We start from the raw sequence: 26,201 nt of genomic DNA, 5'->3' as shown, positions 1-26,201 counted from the left end.
GAACATCCTCTACCATTCCACGTATGTGAGGTTGAATTACAATGACAAATATATTGTACGCCTCGGAAAGCAGTAACGTTCCGGAGCAACTCACAAGTGACTAACAGTGACGTAAAATACATGGTAGACTGCGAGCATCGTAATACTATGTCCTAAATGATCAGGAACGCCTGGCCAGTGTGAAAGCCCTGCAAAGTAGTAATAACCCGCTCTGCTAAGAGATCGTGGCTAAAATAGCCAGAAAATTAGCATCTTGGTTAGTATAAACGATGGATATCAGGACAAATTTCAGGCGTATAATGGATATAACATAAGGTGTTGAGGTCACAAGAGAGGGTCAGTGATAGTGCTAGCAACTAAAAAAATATAATAGGCTAGTTAGGACCAATGCCTCTTCGTATGCTCGTTGCACGAAATGCATTGTTCACCCTGAAAATGTACATGGGGATGATAATCCATGCACAAAAGTACCGGCAAAGTGCTCATGAAGTGCATAACACCTAGTCTCTCAAATCATAGAGGATAAATAAGCAGTGTAAAAAGTGTAAAAACAGTGATGAGCAAATGCCCTGGGTCAATCAATAACCAAAATTCACTTATCCTGTTACTCTCAGAGCCCCTCTGGAAGTGTCCAATCGTAATCCAAGTGCCCCATTTCTCTTAGTGAAGGTGAAGACGTGACTCCGAAGAAAAGGTTAGGCACCTGTGTAGTGGTTAGGTCCCTTCCTTCTCTCCTGCAATTAAAACATGAGATAAACATTAGCTGACAAGTCAGAGAAACATGTGAAAGAAAACAAAACAAAACACAAGCAGGTACATCCTAGGTTATACAAGACATCTCGTTAGACCTGTCGGAATAAAAAGTATAGGATTACTCTTTCTTCAAATGTATTGAAAGTTCCTCGTCTTGGTTCATACCTCCAGGGGCCTTCGTTTGGAGATCTACAATGTATTTTGACTCTCTCTGTCTGAGTTTGAGTGTCCTGTTACCCCCTCTGTGATCTAACCGGACTTGTTCCAAAATAAAATATTTCAGAAGTGAGGAGTCAGAGTAGTGTCGTTCTTGGAAATGTCTAGCCACTGGGTATTTGGGGTCTTTGTTGGTGATGGCCCGCTTGTGTTCGAGTACCCTTTTCTTGGCCATCAGGGTGGTACTGCCTATATAGTATAGTCCACATGGGCATTCTATCACATATATAGCAAATGAGGTGCTGCATGTGAGGAACTGGGTTATTACTCTCTGATTGTGACCTTGTTCGTATGTTTTACGTGAGGTACTAGCCGAACACGCTTTGCAGTGACCACATGGGAAGAAACCTACAAGGTTCTGGATACCTCTGTCTTGTGTCAAAGTGATGTCACTATGTACTAGTATGTCCCTTAGGTTTCTTCCTCGCCTGTATGTGATATTAGGTCTGTCCTTGAAAGTGTGGCCTATGCTGTTGTCATTCTTGAGTGTGTTCCAATTTTTAGACAAAATATGTCTGATGCCATCAGACTCCGTATTGTAGGTCATGATCACCCTAGTTTCAGCATCTCCAGTTCCCTCCATCACTGTAGTGTCATCCCTGAGTATGTCTTTTCTATCCACGGACTCTACTCTACAGACCGCTTTCTTGAGGACCCCGTTGGGGTACCCTCGAAGTTTGAATCTTTCAATCATCACTGTGCTTTCTTTCTCGAAAGCCTCAATGCTGCTACAATTCCTTTTTGCCCTCAGCAGTTCACCATAGGGGATACTCCATTTGAGGGTATCCGGGTGGCTGCTGAGGGCATGTAGGATACTGTTGCCTGCTGTGCTTTTGCGGTATAAAGAGGTATGTAGTATGTTGGATCTCACCTCTACCTTCACATCTAGATATTCGACCATGTTGTCACTGATGCTCCCTGTGAGATGTATGTTACGGTCGTTGTTGTTGAGTTCTTGAATCAGTTCCTGGGCCTCTGTGTGACTACCTTTCCATATAATGAAAAGGTCATCAATGTATCTGAGCCAAAGTGCTACTTTGCTCAGATTCTTGATGGCAATCTTTTCTGAGAATATCTCCTCCTCCCAGAGGCCCATGAAGAGATTGGCAAAGCTAGGGGCCAGACAAGAACCCATCGCGGTACCAATCAGTTGTTTATAGATGGTACCGTTGAAGATGAAGATGTTATTGGTGAGGCAGAATTCTGTCATTTCAATGATCATGTCATTGTGTTCCAAATATTTGATCTGTCTTTGGTTGAGGAAGTGCCTGCACGCATCTAATCCCTGTTGGTGGTCAATTATGGTGTACAGTGATTGTACATCCAGTGTGATGAGGAGTAGACCATTCTCCCATTTGATCTTTTCTAGTTTCCCTAGGAAATCTTTAGTATCCCTCACGTAACTCGGGAGCTTGGTAACAAATTCCCTGAGAAAATGGTCCACATATTTGGATATGTGCTCCGCTACACTTCCTATGGAGGACACTATGGGACGGCCAGGTGGAGATGTGGCACTCTTGTGGACCTTGGGTAGAAGGTAAAGCACCGGTATCTTGGGAAAATCCCTCTTGAGATAACAGTACTCCTCCCACTCAAGGATCCCTTTGTCCCTCCAAGTGATGAGTTTGTCCCATATCATGATGACACTTTCATTGTACACCTCCCTAGTGATCTGCATGTAGGAATTGGTGTCCCCTAGTTGTCTGAGGGCCTCAGCAATGTATTGCTCTCTGTCCAGAATTACCACATTCCCACCTTTGTCTGCTGGTCGGATGACTATATCTTTGTCATCGGCTAATGATTTCAGAATCTGTCTCTGATTAAATGACAGATTGTTGTTGGACTTGTTACTATAGTGTGATTTGTTTCTCAGATCAATGAGGGCCTTGGTGACATTGTCGTGGAATGTGTCAATGCCGTCGTGTGGTAGCGTGGGTAAAAATGTCGAAGGGGGTTTAAAACCAGTAGTGGCGGCTGAGTTGTGGGTGATGTCCATAACATCCAAGATGTCTGTTTCTTCCATGGTCAGAATATCCCTGTTTGTATCGTTGTTGAGTTCGAATAGGGTAGTAAGTGTGTTTAGATCCCCTATTGCTAGGTTTGCTTCATGTTCCTCCTGTGTACTAGTGTCGGTAACTATTCTGGGCTGTTGGCGACGTAATATATGCCACTTCTTTAGCTTAAGCTTCCTGACATACTTAAAGAGGTCAATTCTTGTTTCAACATAGTTAAATCTGGATGAAGGGCAGAATGACAGGCCTAAACATAATGTGTACTTCTCCACATCACTCAAGTGTCTTTTAGAAAGATTAATAATAGTTTTATTAACCATATTGGGGTCCATCAATATGTTCTTTTGGAGCGCGTCTTGTTGCTTCCCATACGGCCCCTTCCTCTGCCTCTTCTGCCACTGTTGTCTGACTCGTTGACGTCTGTTCCTCCGTCTGCTCGGCCTCTTCCCCGTGCCCGTCCTCTTTGGCCCCTCGATCTCGGTGTCCTCCTCGTGTTTCACCAGTCTCTCTTTCACAAAGCAATGGAGAATATGAAAGAGAGACTGGTGAAACACGAGGAGGACATCAAAGGACGCAAACAGAGGAAACTCAACAGGGACTATGGAGACTACGACAGCGGGAGAATACTAACTTTTAACCGGAAATATGATCATCTCTACAAGGACAAAGAAACAGCAACAACAGAGAAGGCCAATCCGGTGGAGGAAGTACCCTCAGAGATATCCACTGCCAGTGATACGGAATCGGACATATCCAAAGGGGAGACCTCAGGCGAGGAACGCAGTACCCGTACCATCACTTTTTTAGACGAATATTGGACAATGCGACAAACACGACAGAGCACGAGAGACGCAACAACACCGAGCTCGAGGGGCCAAAGAGGACGGGCACGGGGAAGAGGCCGAGCAGACGGAGGAACAGACGTCAACGAGTCAGACAACAGTGGCAGAAGAGGCAGAGGAAGGGGCCGTATGGGAAGCAACAAGACGCGCTCCAAAAGAACATATTGATGGACCCCAATATGGTTAATAAAACTATTATTAATCTTTCTAAAAGACACTTGAGTGATGTGGAGAAGTACACATTATGTTTAGGCCTGTCATTCTGCCCTTCATCCAGATTTAACTATGTTGAAACAAGAATTGACCTCTTTAAGTATGTCAGGAAGCTTAAGCTAAAGAAGTGGCATATATTACGTCGCCAACAGCCCAGAATAGTTACCGACACTAGTACACAGGAGGAACATGAAGCAAACCTAGCAATAGGGGATCTAAACTCACTTACTACCCTATTCGAACTCAACAACGATACAAACAGGGATATTCTGACCATGGAAGAAACAGACATCTTGGATGTTATGGACATCACCCACAACTCAGCCGCCACTACTGGTTTTAAACCCCCTTCGACATTTTTACCCACGCTACCACACGACGGCATTGACACATTCCACGACAATGTCACCAAGGCCCTCATTGATCTGAGAAACAAATCGCACTATAGTAACAAGTCCAACAACAATCTGTCATTTAATCAGAGACAGATTCTGAAATCATTAGCCGATGACAAAGATATAGTCATCCGACCAGCAGACAAAGGTGGGAATGTGGTAATTCTGGACAGAGAGCAATACATTGCTGAGGCCCTCAGACAACTAGGGGACACCAATTCCTACATGCAGATCACTAGGGAGGTGTACAATGAAAGTGTCATCATGATATGGGACAAACTCATCACTTGGAGGGACAAAGGGATCCTTGAGTGGGAGGAGTACTGTTATCTCAAGAGGGATTTTCCCAAGATACCGGTGCTTTACCTTCTACCCAAGGTCCACAAGAGTGCCACATCTCCACCTGGCCGTCCCATAGTGTCCTCCATAGGAAGTGTAGCGGAGCACATATCCAAATATGTGGACCATTTTCTCAGGGAATTTGTTACCAAGCTCCCGAGTTACGTGAGGGATACTAAAGATTTCCTAGGGAAACTAGAAAAGATCAAATGGGAGAATGGTCTACTCCTCATCACACTGGATGTACAATCACTGTACACCATAATTGACCACCAACAGGGATTAGATGCGTGCAGGCACTTCCTCAACCAAAGACAGATCAAATATTTGGAACACAATGACATGATCATTGAAATGACAGAATTCTGCCTCACCAATAACATCTTCATCTTCAACGGTACCATCTATAAACAACTGATTGGTACCGCGATGGGTTCTTGTCTGGCCCCTAGCTTTGCCAATCTCTTCATGGGCCTCTGGGAGGAGGAGATATTCTCAGAAAAGATTGCCATCAAGAATCTGAGCAAAGTAGCACTTTGGCTCAGATACATTGATGACCTTTTCATTATATGGAAAGGTAGTCACACAGAGGCCCAGGAACTGATTCAAGAACTCAGCAACAACGACCGTAACATACATCTCACAGGGAGCATCAGTGACAACATGGTCGAATATCTAGATGTGAAGGTAGAGGTGAGATCCAACATACTACATACCTCTTTATACCGCAAAAGCACAGCAGGCAACAGTATCCTACATGCCCTCAGCAGCCACCCGGATACCCTCAAATGGAGTATCCCCTATGGTGAACTGCTGAGGGCAAAAAGGAATTGTAGCAGCATTGAGGCTTTCGAGAAAGAAAGCACAGTGATGATTGAAAGATTCAAACTTCGAGGGTACCCCAACTGGGTCCTCAAGAAAGCGGTCTGTAGAGTAGAGTCAGTGGATAGAAAAGACATACTCAGGGATGACACTACAGTGATGGAGGGAACTGGAGATGCTGAAACTAGGGTGATCATGACCTACAATACGGAGTCTGATGGCATCAGACATATTTTGTCTAAAAATTGGAACACACTCAAGAATGACAACAGCATAGGCCACACTTTCAAGGACAGACCTAATATCACATACAGGCGAGGAAGAAACCTAAGGGACATACTAGTACATAGTGACATCATTTTGACACAAGACAGAGGTATCCAGAACCTTGTAGGTTTCTTCCCATGTGGTCACTGCAAAGCGTGTTCGGCTAGTACCTCACGTAAAACATACGAACAAGGTCACAATCAGAGAGTAATAACCCAGTTCCTCACATGCAGCACCACATTTGCTATATATGTGATAGAATGCCCATGTGGACTATACTATATAGGCAGTACCACCCTGATGGCCAAGAAAAGGGTACTCGAACACAAGCGGGCCATCACCAACAAAGACCCCAAATACCCAGTGGCTAGACATTTCCAAGAACGACACTACTCTGACTCCTCACTACTGAAATATTTTATTTTGGAACAAGTCCGGTTAGATCACAGAGGGGGTAACAGGACACTCAAACTCAGACAGAGAGAGTCAAAATACATTGTAGATCTCCAAACGAAGGCCCCTGGAGGTATGAACCAAGACGAGGAACTTTCAATACATTTGAAGAAAGAGTAATCCTATACTTTTTATTCCGACAGGTCTAACGAGATGTCTTGTATAACCTAGGATGTACCTGCTTGTGTTTTGTTTTGTTTTCTTTCACATGTTTCTCTGACTTGTTAGCTAATGTTTATCTCATGTTTTAATTGCAGGAGAGAAGGAAGGGACCTAACCACTACACAGGTGCCTAACCTTTTCTTCGGAGTCACGTCTTCACCTTCACTAAGAGAAATGGGGCACTTGGATTACGATTGGACACTTCCAGAGGGGCTCTGAGAGTAACAGGATAAGTGAATTTTGGTTATTGATTGACCCAGGGCATTTGCTCATCACTGTTTTTACACTTTTTACACTGCTTATTTATCCTCTATGATTTGAGAGACTAGGTGTTATGCACTTCATGAGCACTATGCCGGTACTTTTGTGCATGGATTATCATCCCCATGTACATTTTCAGGGTGAACAATGCATTTCGTGCTACGAGCATACGAAGAGGCATTGGTCCTAACTAGCCTATTATATTTTTTTAGTTACTAGCACTATCACTCACCCTCTCTTGTGACATCAACACCTTATGTTATATCCATTATACGCCTGAAATTTGTCCTGATATCCATCGTTTATACTAACCAAGATGCTAATTTTCTGGCTATTTTAGCCACGATCTCTTAGCAGAGCGGGATATTACTACTTTGCAGGGCTTTCACACTGGCCAGGCGTTCCTGATCATTTAGGACATAGTATTACGATGCTCGCAGTCTACCATGTATTTTACGTCACTGTTAGTCACTTGTGAGTTGCTCCGGAACGTTACTGCTTTCCGAGGCGTACAATATATTTGTCATTGTAATTCAACCTCACATACGTGGAATGGTAGAGGATGTTCATTTGTTCATCTGCACTGTTGGTCTTTCATGCATTTCGGTACTTTGAATCTGTATTGCATTAAGCTATTAACAATGTTTACCTATGCTGACCTTTCCAAGATGGCGGACGCTGTCTTTCACACAGTCCTATTTTGACTCCACTGCCCTCAATAGTTGTGTCCATTGTATATAGTTGCATAAAGTTATTCATTACACGGTTCCATGTGAGCAAGGCTGCGGACGCAGTCGAAACGCGTTATGGAATAAACCTGGTCACTATTATAACCTGGATGTGTCGTTTACTGACCTGAGAGCGCACGTATCTTTGAACTTTGGTGATATATATATATATATATATGTATTTATTACCTACTGGCGGTCGCCAGTAGGTAGTTATAGTTAGGACCACGTTTCCATAGGAAATCCGCAACATTCTATTTTGAATAACTTTGGCGCCGGTCGACGAATCCTCGCAAATTTTTCAAAATAGGTGGGGCGCTCCGCTCCGCTCCTACCCTGAAAGTCTCGGGGGGATTCGTGAAGCGGGGGCTGAGATAAAAGGGGGGTCCCAAAACGCGTTTTTCCCATGCATTTTTCCATAGGACCTTTAGACACAGCTACAGCCTGAACGGCTGAACAGAATTACTTGAAATTTGGCAGAGAGGTAGTCCTCAGGTCAAGGAAGTGCCTTTTGTAGGTTTGGTGTAAATCTGTTCAGTAGATTCTGAGAAAATAGCCTTTAAATCAATATATATATCTGAGCCAGCGTACGGTGCGCTTACGGTGCGCTTACCGTACGCGTACGGTGGCGTGCGCGAGCGCGATTTTGATTGGCTCTTAGCTCTTAGTAAACATTCGAATCGGTCGAAACCAGGAAGCGGCGGCCGCCATTTTCTCTCTCGCTCCCTGAGTTGGGCAGCAAAAACGAACCCCAAAAATGTGTAAAGAGGCAGTTTCATGAGATCCTAACCACCCAGCATTGATACAGGGGTCCCCAAACCACCCCCAAGGCCAAAAAAAATAATTTTTTTTTTTTCGGAAAATCGCCGATTACGCTTACCGTACGCGTACGGTAAAAATTTATAAAAATAAAAATTATCCACATTCTCCCCACCCCGTGTGCAAATGGTGCCCGAATGGCACCATTTGTGCATGGCATGTTACAGCTATGAATTTAACAAAGAATACATTTCACAAAGATGCGCATAATATGTCCCCCATGTGCGCACGGTGCGCGAAGCGCATCGTGCGTACATGGCCCATCCCGCTTAACGTGGGCACGCGGTGCGCGCAGCGCACTGCGTGACCACCGTGCGTGCACGGCACTAACTGCGTAAAGTGGGCGCACGGTGCGCGAAGCGCACCGTGCGCGCACGGAATGAACTGCGTTAACTGGGCGCGCATGCCACGAATGGCGTAAAGTAACTTAGCATTTAAAAAACCGTACAAATTCACTGAAAAAACCATAGGTTTCACACACGTTATAGTTAGGAATTAGCATTAAAAAAACCTTGCAAATTCACTGAAAAAACCATAGGTTTCACACATGTTATAGTTAGCTGTACATTTCACTCGTAAAAAACCAATGAAATTCCCGCGTTATAGTTAGTGCAGGCAACTATAACTCACGCGACCGCAATCTTCTGCTGATGACATATGTGTCTTTATGGAAAAAAAATATTTGTAATATATGTATAGCTAAAATTTAATGGAAGAAGACATGGGCAAATAAGTGTCGAAATACAGTATTAGCATCAGCAGAGGATTGCGGTCGCGTGAGTTATAGTTGCCTGCACTAACTGTAACGCGGGAATTTCATTGGTTTTTTACGAGTGAAATGTACAGCTAACTATAACATGTGTGAAACCTATGGTTTTTTCAGTGAATATATATATAAATATTACCTACTGGCAGTCGCCAGTAGGTAGTTATAGTTAGGACCTATTTTCCATAGGAAATCCGCAACATTCTGTTTGGAGTAACGTTGGCGTCGATTGACTAATCTTCGCAAAATTTTCCAAACTTTTGGCCAGCTCCGGTCCGCTCCTATCCTGAAAATTTCACGGTGATTCGTCAAGCGTGGGCCGAGAAAAAAGGGGGTTCCCAAAACGTGTTTTCCCCATGCATTTTCCCATAGGACCTGTTGACGCAGCTACAGCCCGAACTGCTGAACGGAATTACACCAAATCTGGCAAAGAGGTAGTCCTCAGTTCAGACTCATGCCTTTTGCTTAAATGGTGTAAATCCGTTCAGTAGTTCCTGAGAAAATTAGAGTTAAAAAGATAGATATATCTGGGCGGAGCCTAACCACACATCTCATCGTAAGGTCTGATTGGCTGTCAGTACTTCATCCCAGAAGTGATGGCAGCCATCTTGGGACCAATATACATGATAGCACATCATTAAAAAAGCATTGCAGTTAATAGAAGGTTTTAAGACTTTAGTTACATTTTTAAATCATTTGTTGATGGTACCATACTCATTTTAGGAATTGTGGTGTGTTCTAAGGTGATTTTACCATGTGAAAAAGCCTTCTGCTGTGATATCATGAATCATGTTTGAGAGAAAACTATTTTCTCATGCTTTTCCCACAGAGGTTTGGAAGGTGATCTATAAGCTAAACTGAGAGCATATTTTCTGTAAATTCACATTATCTTTCTCAGTCATGTGAGAATGAAGTCTGACATTCTCAGTAAAACATGTACATCCAAAAATGGCAGAAACTGTCAGTTGATTCCTTTGTGTACTACTGCAGCTTCCTAGAATGTTCTGAAGAACAACTAGAGCGCTAACAGTCCTACTTGTGACACAAGTATTGCACACCTGAAGCCATCTTGATTGGAATAAAGTGGTAACTCTTAAAACATTTAATTTTAAAAAGAAAATGAGGGGGTTCATTTTGCCATAGAAAGTATGATTAGTGCTGCCGAAAGAAAAATTAGGGCACATTTTGAGTGACTTCTCAAATCCTCTTCTATTTCATTAAAAAATTCTGACATGCAAACTGAAACATGCACTTTCAATACCAGCAGCAGACTTCCCTGGTGAGCAGTAGCTTTACTACAGTGATCTAATAAGCAACAAGAGTGCTAACATTCTGAATTTATGGCAAATGTGTGACACATCTGAATGCCTTCTTGATGGAATCAAAGTAAAAAATTGAAAGTATTTCCTACTGAGGAGACTGTAGTAAATGAGGAAATTAGGAAACTATATAACAAATACATCTCCCAAGATGGCCACCAGAGACGAAAGAGCCCAAATGTAGCCCAAATATCACCCAGATGTTGTCCAAGTATAGCCCAATGACAGAATGTCCCAGAGTGTTCTAACGAACAACTAGAGCGCTAACAGTCTTACTTATGACAAAAGTATGGCACACCTGAAGCCATCTTGATTGGAATAAAGTGGTAACACTTAAAACATTTAATTTACAAAGGAACAAAATGAGGGGGTTCATTTTGCCATAGAAATTATGATTAGTGCTGCAGAAAGAAAAATTAGGGCACATTTTGACTTCTCAAATCCTCTTCTATTTCATAAAAAAATTCTGACATGCAGACTGAAACATGCACTTTCAATACCAGCAGCAGACTTCCCTGGTGAGCAGTAGCTTTACTACAGTGATATAATGAGCAACTAGAGTGCTAACATTCTGAATTTATGGCAAATGTGTGACACATCTGAATGCCCTCTTGATGGAACCAAAGTAAAAACTAAAAGTATTTCCTACTGAGGAGACTGCAGTAAATGAGGAAATTAGGAAACTTCATAACAAATAAATCTCCCAAGATGGCCACCAGAGACAAAAGAGCCCAAATGTAGCCCAAATATCACCCAGATGTAGCCCAAGTATAGCCCAATGACATAATGTCCCAGAGTGTTCCAACGAACAACTAGAGCGCTAACAGTCTTACTTATGACAAAAGTAAGGCACACCTGAAGCCATCTTGATTGGAATAAAGTGGTAACACTTAAAACATTTAATTTACAAAGGAACAAAATAAGGGGGTTCATTTTGCCATAGAAATTATGATTAGTGCTGCAGAAAGAAAAATTAGGGCACATTTTGAGTGACTTCTCAAATCCTCTTCTATTTCATTAAAAAATTCTGATATGCAGACTGAAACATGCACTTTTAATACCAGCAGCAGACTTCCGTGGTGAGCAGTAGCTTTACTACAGTGATCTAATGAGCAACTAGAGTGCTAACATTCAGAATTTATGGCAAATGTGTGATATATCTGAATACCTTCTTGATGGAATTAAAGTAAAAAACTGAAAGCATTTCCTACTAAGGAGACTGCAGTAAATTAGGAAATTAGGAAACTTCATAACAAATAAATCTCCCAAGATGGCCACCAGAGACAATAGAGCCAAAATGCAGCACAAATATCACCCAGATGTAGCCCACATGTAGCCCAATGACAGAAGTGTGCAAAACACTTATTTTTTGTGTATTTGCAGTTTTATATAGTGCAGACTTGTCAGGTATTTGGAGTGCTTTACATGAGCATTGGTTACATCACACAAGATCAAATTCTGTTTGGTTGTAGACATGGGGAGATTAAGTGATTTGACTACAATCACAGAATGTTGAGCTGAAGCGGAAACTCCAACCTGGTTCCCCAGTTGCAAAGTCTGCAGCTCTGGAAGTAACACCACATCCTCTCCCCTAGGGGCAACATTTAATCAAGTGGTCAACTGGATAAAAAAACATAAAGATTACAAATAATTTAAAAGTTCTTTGTCGCTATTTGAAAACTCAGAAAATATGTCCTCATTTTATTTTTTTAGAGCACTAACCATAATTTTGATGCAAATAAGACCCTCTCATATATGTAAATTCTAAAGGAAATGCTCTAGGTATTACAGTTTTGATTACATCAAGTTGACGTCAGGCGTTCCACACGTTTGTAATAAATATAGAATGTTAGCAATCTAGCTGTTCATTAGGATACTGTTGAGAGGCAGAGGCCAGGGGCACGGAGTCTGAAAATTGAAAGCAGGTAGGAGAGTGCAGAGGCAACAATTTGACCACAGAGGGCAGGCAGGAAGGGCAGTGGCAGCACAACAGACTATGGAGGGTAGTGGAAAGAGGGGCAGGGGCAACAAACCAACAATACAGGACTGGCAAGAGAGGCTGTGGCAAAATAATAGACCATTGTGGGCAGAAGGAAGAGGCAGTGGTAGTACAGCCATACATGCCAACAGACCCGTTTCAGCCAGGAAACGTCCAATGTTTTAAGCTCAAATGGGCTTTATTTGATCTGTCTCCTGTCTACAATCTCCTCTTTTTCAATGTAACTCAAAGGGGAAAATCAATACCCCAGTTTTTTTTCCAAAAATCCATCTTACCAAATTCAAAATATTCGCAAGTATGGCACATTGGATCATGGTAGGCAGGAGGAATTGGGGTAAGGGACATGGACTCGGATAACAGAGGACAGGAGGGACATGGAGAGGTGCACCAAACTGACCCTACAGGGCAGGCATCAGGGTTTGCAGCAGCACAATACACCACGCAGGGCATGCAGGACGAGAGTGCAGCACAACAATCCATAGAAAGCAATAGGGAGGGGATAGGATCATGCACATGGACAACAGAGAACAGAGGGGAAAGAGGCAATGGTAGCTAGCTGACCATAGTGGACAGACAGGAGAGAAAGCTGCAGCATAACAGATCATAAAGGGCAGGAGGGACGGATCAGGGGCATTACAATGGAACAGACAAGCCAGGAGGGAGGGAATAGGGGTCTGCACATGGAAACAGAGGGCTGGGGGCAAGGGGGCAGGGCAGGAGCAGCAAGATGACCATGGAGGTCAGGCAGGATGGGCACTAGAAACAAGACACACCATGGAGAGCAACAATGAGACTATGATGGCATACACACAGACCATGGAGGGAAGGTGGGAAAGGGTCAGGGGCAGCTGGCTGACCACACAGGGAAGGTGGGAGGGGACATGGCAGCACAGAAGACCATGCATGGCAAGCGGGAGGGTTAGTGGCAGCACAATGGCTATGATGGGCATGCACAAAGGACCATGGAGGATAGAAGGGCGGGTCAGGACCTGGGCACAGACAAGAGAGTTCAGGGGAAGGGGCCTCACAACAGACCGCGCAGGGCAGGCAGCAGGAGCAGTTGCAGCACAACAGACCAGGGAGGGCAGAAGGGCGTGGCAGTAAAATGAACCATGGAGGACAGAAGGAAGGGGATAGTGGCATGGCATGTGGACAGGCAGGGTGGAGGTGGCAGGGACAGGTTACAGTCATCTGACAATGCTAGGCAGGTGGGAGGGGAGTGGCAGCTCAACAGAACACTTAGAGTAGATTGGAGTGGCAAGTCCATGGAACATGGTGGGCATAAAGGATGGAGCAGGGGCATGCACAAAGACATCGGAGAGCAGGGGGAAGGAGAATAGGGGCAGCAAGCTAAGCACAGAGGCTAAGCAGAAGGTCAATGAAGGCCCAGAGAATTGGGCAATGGAGGGCAGGAGGAGTGGACTGGTACATCATGCTAAATGGAGGGCAGTGGCAGCACATCAGACCATGCATGGCAGGAGGGAGGAGGCTAGTCCATGGATTCAGACAACAGAGGATAGGGAGGAGATGGATGGGGCAGCAAGCTAACTGTTCAGAGAAGGTGGGTATTAGGAACTTTATTGTTTTTAATATGTGTGTCTGTGCAAACTGCTTAAAATATGAACAAGTATGCAGCATAATCTCACTTTTATTCAGGAAGAAGAGGACGTTTGTAACTGTGACTCCGGGCTCACTTGGCAGAAACACCCCCTGACCCTCCACCCCCCATCGCAAAATGTAATGCCCGTGAAAAAGGTAGGTGGACGCAGTGTTATATAGAACATAGTCCTGAGAGCACGATTGAAAATGAAAACTAGATATAGTATATGGTATAAACTATGTACCAAAAAGTGTGATATAAGATGAACCGGGCGTGAAATACAATATGCAATACATTGTGCGCAATGACAGATTCATTGGAGAGCGTGAGATAGCACAGGCACTAGCGCGTAGTGTAATATGCACAGGGCAGTGTTGTGTAACCTAATAAGTCTCTAAAGTTGTAATATAATATATGTGATTTGGGAGTGTAACGATGCATATGCACTGTGACAAAGATATGGATACCAGATTGTAATATGTATGGCATAGCGCTGTGCGTTATAACATAGGCATCGAGGAAGGCACGTTAGATGGGGCAATATAACCTGTTGTCGTACTTTAATATTCGGGACCGCGTAGGGGACAGGGCCCTACCCCTGTCTATGTTGGTATTAGCGAACCGCAAATGGTAAATGCGGCATGTACGAGTGCTTTATATATCGTTCTAGCTATGAATGCACTGTGTACACGTTATTCTGCTTTACTACGCGGGTTCCATTTTGGAAGCAGTGGCCATCTTGTCATTGCCCTCACATAGGCTAGGATGGAGTTAATACGGGCCTCACAGTACATGGGCTTTCCCTCTGACTTCTCTGTGACCTGGGCAGCTGGCTCTGCTGCCCCGGGTCAAACCGGTCTCACGAGCTCCCCTTCCTCCGTCCACCTGTGATTAGCATCAGGGTTTGACCCGTCATAAAACCCTTTCATTCTACACAATCCCCCGGCTAATCTCTTCCACACCTGCTTGTTCCTGCTTTATGACTTGTTTCCCAAAACAGGAGATGCTCATGTTTATTGGGGGGTCTATTTACTTCAAACGTGGGATCTGAACCTTACTGTGTAAATCATTGTGGGCTGGCCGAACTGGAATGTGGGATGGTCATCATGACTCTGCTTTTTCGTTTGTAATGTATGCCTTTATATGACCATATCGTAAACCAAGGAATGTGTGCCTGGAGCATGATATTTTGTATTTAAGGAGAAGTCCGTTCCTATGATTTTCAGCAGTCTCCTGAGAACATACACGCTGTTGTACTTCTAGGATACCTGTCATTGGTCTGCAGCCAATAAACGAATCTTTGACTTCACCCAGAAGACTCTGTGTTTCTGTAGGTCCGGAACAGGGTGAACCCAGAAGTCATAGAGTGTGTGCCCCTGCACCGCTGGGTCTAAAATACCCAGTACTTCAGTTTGGCGCCCAACTCGGGACGATTTCAGCGGTACCAGTCCAAGCCAGAGGTTCGTGAGGAGCTTCGTGTGGAAATTCCGGAGGAAGGCCGCCACTTCATCGACCCCTGCATGTCGACGTGGTCCGAAAGTCTTTTCTGCGAGGTTCTCCGCGTCCCGACGGCTACGAAGGACTGCTGCCCTGATTAATCGACCTGTTTTGGACCCTTGACGAGTTTGAGAGAGCGGAACAATCGAGAGAGTCTTCTGGTGACGCCATCGATCAGCAATATTCAGTTAAGTATAAGTGGAGCGTCTCCCATTTGTTTTGGTATCCTTCGGGATCAATTGAATTGGTACTTTGGAGTTTGCAAACGCCAAAACCAGAGGACTCGTGTATACACGAGAATATCGTAATCGATAATCCTTTGACGTTTGGATCTAGACTAGTGAGCGAAAATGCCTGGTTCTGGATTATTTGGTAGATTATTCTGTTTGGGTTGTGGAAAAGATTTCCAGCTAGAGGAATCATGTCCGGTTCCTCCAGTTGGAACTCCAACTTATGAGCTCTATGTAAAACATGGCGTAGGCCCCATTGCATATAACGAAGTGTGGATCCACTACACCAGGAAAGATGGTGTTTTAAAATGGCCCCACAATGGTAGTTTTGATACCGATATTTTAGATAATCTGGAAATTAAATTGTTTAAGAAGAAAGCCCGGCCGGCGATGTTTGACTCTTTCCGCTTATGGCGAAAGGAAGCCAAACAGAAGGAAATTAAGTTAGCGAAAAAGAATAAGAGAGAGAGAGGTATGTCAGTAATGCAAGCAGCTGTACAATTTAAAGACAATGACGAGGAGCAAATGAATGAGCAATTGCACAGGCAGCGTAAGTTAGGGATTGACAAATGTTACCCAGCTTTGCCACATTCTAAGCAGGATGAGTCAGAAGAAAAGGAGAAAGATCCTTTGATGTCACATTTGTTGAGTTCGCCACCCCCGTATGCTCAAACTGCCACGGCGCCTCCCCAGCTTGTAAATATGCCGCCTCCAGTGCATGTACTGCAAGCCTTGCCGCTACCGCCAGTTGCTTTGCAGCCAGTTCCTATTCCTGTAGCGCAGCCCTCTCAAGTGCTGCCAGTTGTGCTTCCAACTGCCCCCGCACTTCCTGCGACTTTGCCTAATCCAGTAACTGCCTCCCCTAACACTCTTCCTTCCACCACTCCAGTACCTGTCTCTACATCCTCTTTTCTTCCCTCTGTTTTTCCCCCTGTCCTCGCCTCAGTTTCTCCTTCAGCGCGACAGCGCTTAGCTAATGTGGTTACTACATTAATGTCTCCTCTCTTTGGGTCATCTGGTGCAACTCATGGTGTACAGCGTAAGCAGTTGCGCAGCCAATTGCCTAACCCCGATGAGAAAAAGGTAATAGATCACATGGCGCGTAGATGGATCGTTTTCCCTTCACTGTATGATGTGGAATCAGTTGTTAACACCTTCCATCAATGGGATGCCCCTAAACAGAGATATGTGTTTGAGAAAATGTGCGAAATTCTCTGTGAAGAATTGGAGGATAGTGGTAGAAATCCGAACCCGCAGGAATTGTGTAGAGTGAGGTTCGATTTTGGAACTGGTATAATTGTGGACCGCGAAGTAGATAAAGCAGTTGCGGTTGTATTGTCCTTAAGGAATGACGATTGCCAACAGTCATTGTTTGAACAAGAGGTCCTTGTGGGGAAAAAGGCAAAAGCGCGACAATACCCTATGAGAGAAGTTCCCCCGGTATGGAAGGAAGCGGTTGCAGCTGCCGGTGGTAACCCCGCTGTGGCAGCGCATTTCCAGCGTGTTTGGGTGCATGTTCCATGGAAGCGCTCTGAGGTGTTAGCGCTTAAGCAGTCCTTGCCTGATCCCCGTAAAAACCCAGCAGGTTATTATAAAGAGTTGTCACAGACGGCAGGGTCATGCATTATGAATCTGGCCGTTATAGACATGTTGTTTGGTAATGTTGTTCCACAGCCTCTATGGGGATCAATTCGTAATGTAGATCACCATGCAGAACTAGGGGATACATGGACTAACATTATTGCTGCTGACGCTAGACAAACTGGTGGTGCGAAACCAGAACCTTTAGTAGCTGAATTGCCTGGTAGAATCATCACGTATATGAAGACAATAATGCCTGCGATGCGCGTAAATTGGGATAAGTTATCTGCATGCAAGCAGAAGAAAGATGAGACAGTGTCAGACTTCTTTACTAGGTTTGAAGAAACGTTTATTGACCACAGTGGGCAAGATATGAGTACTGAGGGTGGACAACGGCTGTTTGTGGATAAGTTTGTGCAGAATTTACTTCCTGACCTGTGTAAAAAGTTAAAAGATTCAGAAAGTTCTTGGGCTGTTTCTTCTTCAGCGCAAATACTGGCTACTGCACAGTATTATGAGAATAGAGATAAAGACGAGAAAGATAGAATGGAGAAGAAAACGAAGGAACTAAAGACAAAGGTCCTTTTACAGCAGGCCTATCCGCCACGTGGAGGTGGTAATAATTATAGGCAACCCCAAGGTGTCTATCACCAACCCCAACAGTTTCAGAACAATCAGCAAATGAACGGGTATTACCAACCACGTGTCCCTGTAGGTCCCAACCAATGTTCATACTGCAAAGAGGAAGGTCATTTTAAATACAGTTGCCCTAAATTAATGCAGCGGAACGGTAATGCGTATGGCGCAAGAGGAAGGGGTGGTCAGCAAGCTCCTAGAGGCCGAGGGCGTGGAAGTGTTCCCCAGAACGCGCGTCCTCTGCCGCCTCAAAGTACCATCAATAGCTTTGATCAGCAAGCTAACGCGACTAGTAATACGGCACAGTATTATAATAATGATTATTATGCAGAGGACGGTGATGCAGAGAATAATGATTACTAGGACAGCCATAGACAGAGAGAGGGAGTTGTTTCAGTGCCAGTGGATCAGAGTGGACCGTATGTTGAGGTGACTACAGCAAATGTGAAGGAGCCTTTTCTGCTAGACACTGGTGCTGCAAAGAGTTCAATCATGCATTCAAAACTCCCTGGCGCACCTTTGTCTGGCGATATAAATGTTTCAGTAGGTTTTTCTGGCGCCCCGGTTAGGAACCCGATTTCCAGTCCCATGTCACTTTCTGTTGGACCCTGTGAGCTGAAAGCACCCCTGATCCTGACAACAGGTTGTGGTGAGAATTTGCTGGGATTAGATTTGTTGAAAAGATTGCACGCTACACTGTATTGTTCTCCTTCGGGAGTACAACTTACATTAGGCAAGAAAGTGGTTTCCCCAATGTATTTGTCTAAAAACACGATGCCACCTGAATTGTCATCCCTTCCGGATGCCCTTTGGGCTACTGGTCCCAATGATGTGGGCCTCTTGGAAATACCGGCATATGTGGTGACTCTAAAGGCTAATGTCAGACTGCCACGTATTCCCCAGTACAAGATCTCTAATGAAGGACAGAAAGCATTGTTAGACATTGTCGGCGACCTGATTAATAAGGGTGTGATTGAAGAGACAAGAGGCAACGTTTGCAATAGTCCGATTTTACCTGTCTTAAAACGAACGGACCCTTCACAGCCACCTGTTTACAGATTTGTGATTGATCTTAGAGAGGTTAATAAGATTGTTGTGCCACAGTTTCCGGTTGTCCCTGATATAACTGCCTTGTTAACGATGATTCCAGCCTCTGCTGCATGGTTTTCAGTGATCGATTTAAAGAATGCTTTCTTTAGTATCCCAATTGCAGAAGAGAGCAGAGATATTTTTGGTTTTAGTCTGGGAGGCCGAAGCTTCCGCTTCAAACGCGCTCCCCAGGGCTACTGTGAGAGTCCATCCATATACAGTCAGGCTCTGAAAGCGCAGCTTGATGCACTTGTTTTACCTAGTGGCGCTATCCTGATTCAGTACGTGGACGATTTACTGATCGCTGCGGATACTGAAAAGATCTGCAAAGAAGCCACATTGTCACTGTTGCGCCATTTATCCGCTTTCCATCACAAAGTGTCTCTCTCTAAGCTGCAATATTGTCGACAAGAAGTGACCTACTTAGGTCATCTCTTATCGAAGGAGGGAAGGAAATTGACCCCAGAAAGAATTCAAGCTATTGCACAGTTGAGTGTGCTGAAAACACAGAGAGAAGTGCGTGCTTTCTTGGGCATCACTTCATACTGTAGGCATTGGATCCCTAGTTTTTCCTTATTGGCAAAACCTTTGTTAGCCTTAACATGCAAAGACACACCGAATCCTATCCCATGGTCTGAAGAGTGCCAGAAAAGTTTTGTGGAATTGCGCAATGCATTATGTTCAGCACCTGTGTTGGGTACCCCCGACTACAGTAAGCCTTTTACATTGTATGTTCACGAGAAAGATGGATGTGCGTTGTCAGTGTTAACACTGCCTTTTGGCGACAGACCGCGCCCATGCGCATATTTTTCATCTACCTTGGACCCTGTAGCGAGGGCATTGCCAAGCTGTCTGAGAGCGACAGCTGCTGCAGCGATGTCTATCCGACAATCGGCTGGTTTGGTAATGGACAACACATTGATTGTCATGGTTCCACACGCTGTAGACACATTATTAAATAGAACTAAGACACAACACTTGACTAGTGCACGATTATCGGGCTACGAACTTACACTGTTAGCTAATCACATACACATAAAGAGATGCAATACGCTGAATCCAGCTACATTGTTGCCAATTCCAGCAGACTCAGATGAGATTGAGCAACATGACTGTCTGTTCAGAACAGAAGAAGAAACGAAAGGGAGAGTAGATCTGAAAGATACTCCCCTGACTGAGTGTGATGGCACTTTATGGGTAGATGGGTCCTGTTTCAAGCTCCCTAATGGTGACACGACTGCTGCATATGCTATCACGACTTTGCACACGGTCGTGGAAACTGCACGAGTGCCACATAATTCGGCCCAAGCAGCAGAATTAATCGCCCTCACGAGAGCATGTGTGTTGTCTGAAGGAATGAGAGTGAACATATACACAGATAGCCAGTACACCTTTGGCGTGGCTCATAATTTTGGGCGTTTGTGGAAGGAGCGTGGGTTCCTGACGTCGCATGGAGCTAAAATTCAGAATGGCAAGTTGGTGAATGATCTCCTTGAGTCACTGACCCTACCGTTGCAAGTTACGATCATGAAATGCAGTGCGCACAGGAAAGTCACAGATGATGTTGGACGTGGGAATGCGTTTGCTGATGAGACCGCGAGAGAAACTGCACAGAATGTGAAGACTAGAATGTATGTTGCAGGTCCCGCAAGATGGGTTAATGATGTGGGAATGTGTGAGAACACAATAGAGAGTGTGAAGATGCTTCAAGCTGAAGCCACAGAGGAAGAGTTAAGCAAGTGGAGAGAAAGTATGGGTAAGTTGGATGAGAATGGTTGTTGGATTGATCTGACAGAACATAGGCGATGGTTGTTGCCTGATGCATATGTGCTTCCAGTAGTTACTATGGCACATGGAATGGCACATATCAGTACGAAAGGTATATGCAAGTTGTTGGCTCCAGTATGGCAGAATGCTGGGATTCCCAAGTGTGCAGAGAACGTGGTCAAGAATTGCATAGTATGCTTGAAGTACAACCCTGGTAGGGGAACCCCAACTCCGGCTGGTCACTTTGCACCCCCATCATGTCCATTTGAAGTTTTGCAGCTGGACTTTATTCACATGGAAAGGTGCAACAACCTGAAATATGTACTGGTGGTTGTTTGTGCTTTCTCAAAATGGATTGAGGCTTATCCTCTGAAAGATAACACTGCCCTATCCACAGCCAAAGCCCTTGTGAAGGAGTTTTTCCCTAGGTTTGGGATGCCAAGAATGGTGTGGTGTGATAACGGAAGTGAGTTTGTGGGTAAAGTGATGAAGAATGTATGTGAAGGGCTGGGGATAAAGCAGAAGTTCCACGCTGCAAATCACCCCCAATCAGCTGGATTAGTGGAACGCTACAATGGAGCCTTAAAGCTCAAGCTGGCTAAAATCCAGGCGAGCACTGGTCTTAAATGGCCTGACGCTCTGCCTCTAGCACTCCTGTCCACCAGAATGACCATACACTCACGAGTGGGACTTAGCCCTTACGAGGTCGTCTTTGGCCGCCCGGCTAATGTATGGGGCGTGCCAAGACCGGCGAAATTTAGCGAAATAGAGCATCCAGTACTGCTCGATTACCTGTATGATTTGACTGTTAAACTGCGTGTTTTGCACCAACAGGTACATGATACTCTTCCCCAAGCCTCTGAACCTCCCGGACACCCCATCAACCCTGGTACGTGGGTGCTAGTACGAAACTTCCAGCGCAAGAGCAACGACGAGCCTCGCTGGATCGGCCCTCATCTTGTTCTTCTTTCGACAAGATCAGCAGTGCGAGTGAAAGGGAAGAAGCACTGGATCCATGGTACTCACTGCAAAATAGTCCCTTTGCCTCTGCCATATGACCAGTGGGTCAAGGAGGGTATCGCCGACTCAGAGACAGACATTGTACCTCGCTTTGTACCATTCAGTGACGCACGTTTAAGAGGCACAGTTTCAGACCAAGAGAGTGACAATATTCTGCAGGAAGCTGTGCCACCATCAAGTCGACTGGACACCACTGAGCCTGAACTTTTGTTCCGAGACCAAACAGCACCTGGCCGTCTCCGCTATAATTTGAGACCTAGGCCCATGGACAAATAAAGATTTCCTCACCATTTCCCTTTTGACATTTTTGCTCTCCCATCTGAAGGACTTTCTTGATTTTTGTTTTTCGAACCACCATCCGGGTTCTGCCGCAGGGTCGCGGTGCCAAGACTTTGGGGTACAGGCCGAAGACACTAGGTCGACGGTTCTGGTTAGTCTAGGGCGTTTCCCTGGACTGACAGGCGTGCTCCTTAGCAGAAGAAACTCATCCACCGCGAGCGGCCCGAGTAGAGGATGGAGTTTTTTAAGATGGAGAGACCAATTGAGGAAATGAACTTTAACGCAAGGATGTGTAGAATTGTAAAAAGTAAATGTTTTGTCTTTTTGTGCCTTTTTACACTGTGTAGCATAATGATGTTTATTGTAGGATTTGTGTTCTTCTCCGCTCAAAAGCCCATTGAACCCACTCAACAGCCTATATTCCTTTCTACTGCCTCCTCTCACTCTTTTCACCCTTTGCCTGAGCACGAACAGACCAGACGATCAGAGTTCGTAAATAACTCGTTTATCCAGCTCTTGCACCAGCACCAACTGGTAATGAATACGACCAATTGCTGGGTGTGTGGGTTAATGCCACATACCATTAACAAGGGTATTCCCTACCTGGTGCTGCCGTACAGTTACAATGGATCGTCATGGGCATTCCAAACCATGTTTCTCTATGCTCTAGATACATACTCCCCTCGCCAACCGCGTTCCATCAGACCTATCACCAATAATAAGGCTTTGATGAAAGGAGTTGCCGATATGAGTAGGGAAATCAATGCATACTCATCTATTCCCAAAGAAGAGTTGAGACCTTATGTAGGATGGAACGCGACGGGGTATAGTATTAGTCTGGGTGAAAGACAGCGGAAAATCTCATCTCCAATCTGGGTCGTACCCCACATGGGTCGGTTCTGCTTACAGGGTAATGGTCAGAATCCTAGAGCTCAACTGGGAAGAAGTGACTGTACTGAAACGTACACTTTCCCGTCACAGTTTTCCCCTGCGTTTTTGGCTGCTAAAGGCACATATTTCATCTGTCATGACCGAGCATATACATGGCTGCCCCCTGATTTCTCGGGCACATGTTATATTGCGAACTTGCTACCGCCGACATTTACTGCTGCCTCTGACTATCACAAGACCAGAGTTGTGAGAGGTGTGATTAGTAAGGAAGATACTGCCGGTCAGGAAGCAGGAGACTTCTTCTTGGGTTTCCTGCCGTTTTGGGGACCTATGGTCAATAGTAGGAACCTGAGACAGCTGACTCGTGTAGTTGAATCCACTGTCAATGTAACGGCTGGTGCCCTTAGTAATCTGACAGCTGAGCTCCAAGCGGATCGCCTTATGACTCTGCAGAACCGCATGGTTCTAGACGTTATTCTTGCAGACCGCGGTGGGGTATGCAAGGTCATCCAATCCAGTTGCTGCATTTTCATACCAGATAATGCTCCAACAGTGTATCAAGCCATCTCCAAACTCCATAAAATATCTGAAGCCATACACGTGGATAAGGGAGATTGGTCACTGGTGGGGTGGTTCTGGGAATTGATATCTACCTGGGGTTGGAAAGTTCTGATGGTCATTGGAATGATCTTAGCCATTCTTTTCCTGCTCTGCCTGTGTATACAGTGTGCTCCCGCGATATGTGGCCTCTGTACTACCTTATGTATAAGGAAACCTGTATCGAGAGACGAGCTAAGTAATAGGATGATGCTACAGCAACATCTCCATGACTTCGTGAACATTGACCTAGACTCGGATTAAGATGAGTATAGTGATTGCCTATGTAAGGGCAAAAGGAGGGTCTGTCGTACTTTAATATTCGGGACCGCGTAGGGGACAGGGCCCTACCCCTGTCTATGTTGGTATTAGCGAACCGCAAATGGTAAATGCGGCATGTACGAGTGCTTTATATATCGTTCTAGCTATGAATGCACTGTGTACACGTTATTCTGCTTTACTACGCGGGTTCCATTTTGGAAGCAGTGGCCATCTTGTCATTGCCCTCACATAGGCTATGATGGAGTTAATACGGGCCTCACAGTACATGGGCTTTCCCTCTGGCTTCTCTGTGACCTGGGCAGCTGGCTCTGCTGCCCCGGGTCAAACCGGTCTCACGAGCTCCCCTTCCTCCGTCCACCTGTGATTAGCATCAGGGTTTGACCCGTCATAAAACCCTTTCATTCTACACAATCCCCCGGCTAATCTCTTCCACACCTGCTTGTTCCTGCTTTATGACTTGTTTCCCAAAACAGGAGATGCTCATGTTTATTGGGGGGTCTATTTACTTCAAACGTGGGATCTGAACCTTACTGTGTAAATCATTGTGGGCTGGCCGAACTGGAATGTGGGATGGTCATCATGACTCTGCTTTTTCGTTTGTAATGTATGCCTTTATATGACCATATCGTAAACCAAGGAATGTGTGCCTGGAGCATGATATTTTGTATTTAAGGAGAAGTCCGTTCCTATGATTTTCAGCAGTCTCCTGAGAACATACACGCTGTTGTACTTCTAGGATACCTGTCATTGGTCTGCAGCCAATAAACGAATCTTTGACTTCACCCAGAAGACTCTGTGTTTCTGTAGGTCCGGAACAGGGTGAACCCAGAAGTCATAGGGTGTGTGCCCCTGCACCGCTGGGTCTAAAATACCCAGTACTTCACTGTGCGCAGGCAAGCGTGGCATGACATATTCACGGGGTGGTGTTACAGTGCACATGGGCTAGAGAGTGTCATAGCATACGCACTAGCTGGTGGAATACAACACAGAGGTATGTGGCACTCGGCGAGGACCGGTGGGTGTAACACAGCATTGGGCTCAGCCAGGAGCACGCTGTGACTCTCAAGTGAGGTTCATCTCCTTTCCAGAGAGTAAAATAAAAAGTATTACACATCCAGCGGTGGATGTGTGTTTTATTAACCGTGAGGGGGGTTTCTTGCATAGTTTGGTCGAATTTTTGTTGAATCCCCTTTGAATGGCTTGGTGTGAGTGTGTATTAAATGTGCCCGTCAATAGCTACCCATGTTTGTATAAATAAACAACAAGGGTGTCTACTTGGAGAGTACCCACTGGAGGGGGCGCCGGGATTAGGTATGGTAGGACGTCAGACACGTCAGAGCTCCACTAGTGGTGTAAATATATTCCACATGGATTCATTGAATGCATAGTCGTCTTTTAATGAATATCACGCAAATAGTCATTGTGATAGGTACATACGGTTTGTCCAGCATGTCCTAGGTGTTTCTATAAATATATTTTTTTTTAAAATAATAAAAAACAAAGGCCGGCCCAGGGGTATGGGGTCCCCGGGGCCATAAGTGGTCTGAGGAGGGGGGCAACGCAGCCCCCCTAAAGAATTAAAAAAAAAAAAGGCCATGACCCGGGGGTTGGGGTCCCCGGGGCCGATTAAGGCCTTGGGAGGGCCAAATTAATTTTTTTCAACAAAAAAAATGAGGGTGCAGGACCTGGGGGATGGGGTCCCCAGGGCCAATACATTAGAAAAAGAAGGGGGGCCACACAGCCCTCCTTCTTAAAAAAATAAAATAAATAAAAGACCGGCATCGCGCCGGAGGCCATGCCCCTCCTTGCAGCACTGTGCAAATGCGCCCCCTGGCCAGTTGTAAGTTGGAGAATTAATTCCCCTTCAATACTGAGGGTCCCTGAGGGCCAACTAGCCCAACAGGTATCTCCAGTATGCGCCAGGGAGCTGCGTTGCAGACAGGTGTTCTGAGGCCACGCCCCTTTTTATACCTCAATGCAACGCAGCTCTGTGGCGCTTACTGGAGGTACCTAGTGGGCTAGTTTGACCCTAGGGACCCTTAGGATTCAAGGGGACTTAATCTCTCAACTCAGAACGGCCACAGGGCGCATTTACACAGTGGTGAAGGGAGGGGACGGGGCCTGAGGTGACGTGTGCAAACATGCCCTGTGGCGCGTTTTAAGGTGGGGAAATAATTCCCTTTCAATCCTGAGGGACCCTGGGGGCCAACTAGCCTACCAGGTGCTTCCAGTAAGCGCCACTGCTATGCGTTGCAGAGAGGTAGTGCAGGCCGTGCCCCTTTTTACACCTCTCTGCAATGGCACTTACTGGACGTACCTAGTCGGCTATTTTGCCCCTAGAGACCTTCAGGATTCAAGGGGACTTA

This window comes from Triturus cristatus, chromosome 4_2 (genome assembly GCF_964204655.1).
Source record: "Triturus cristatus chromosome 4_2, aTriCri1.1, whole genome shotgun sequence".
Taxonomy (NCBI): domain Eukaryota; kingdom Metazoa; phylum Chordata; class Amphibia; order Caudata; family Salamandridae; genus Triturus; species Triturus cristatus.
This window is presented reverse-complemented; position numbering follows the sequence as displayed.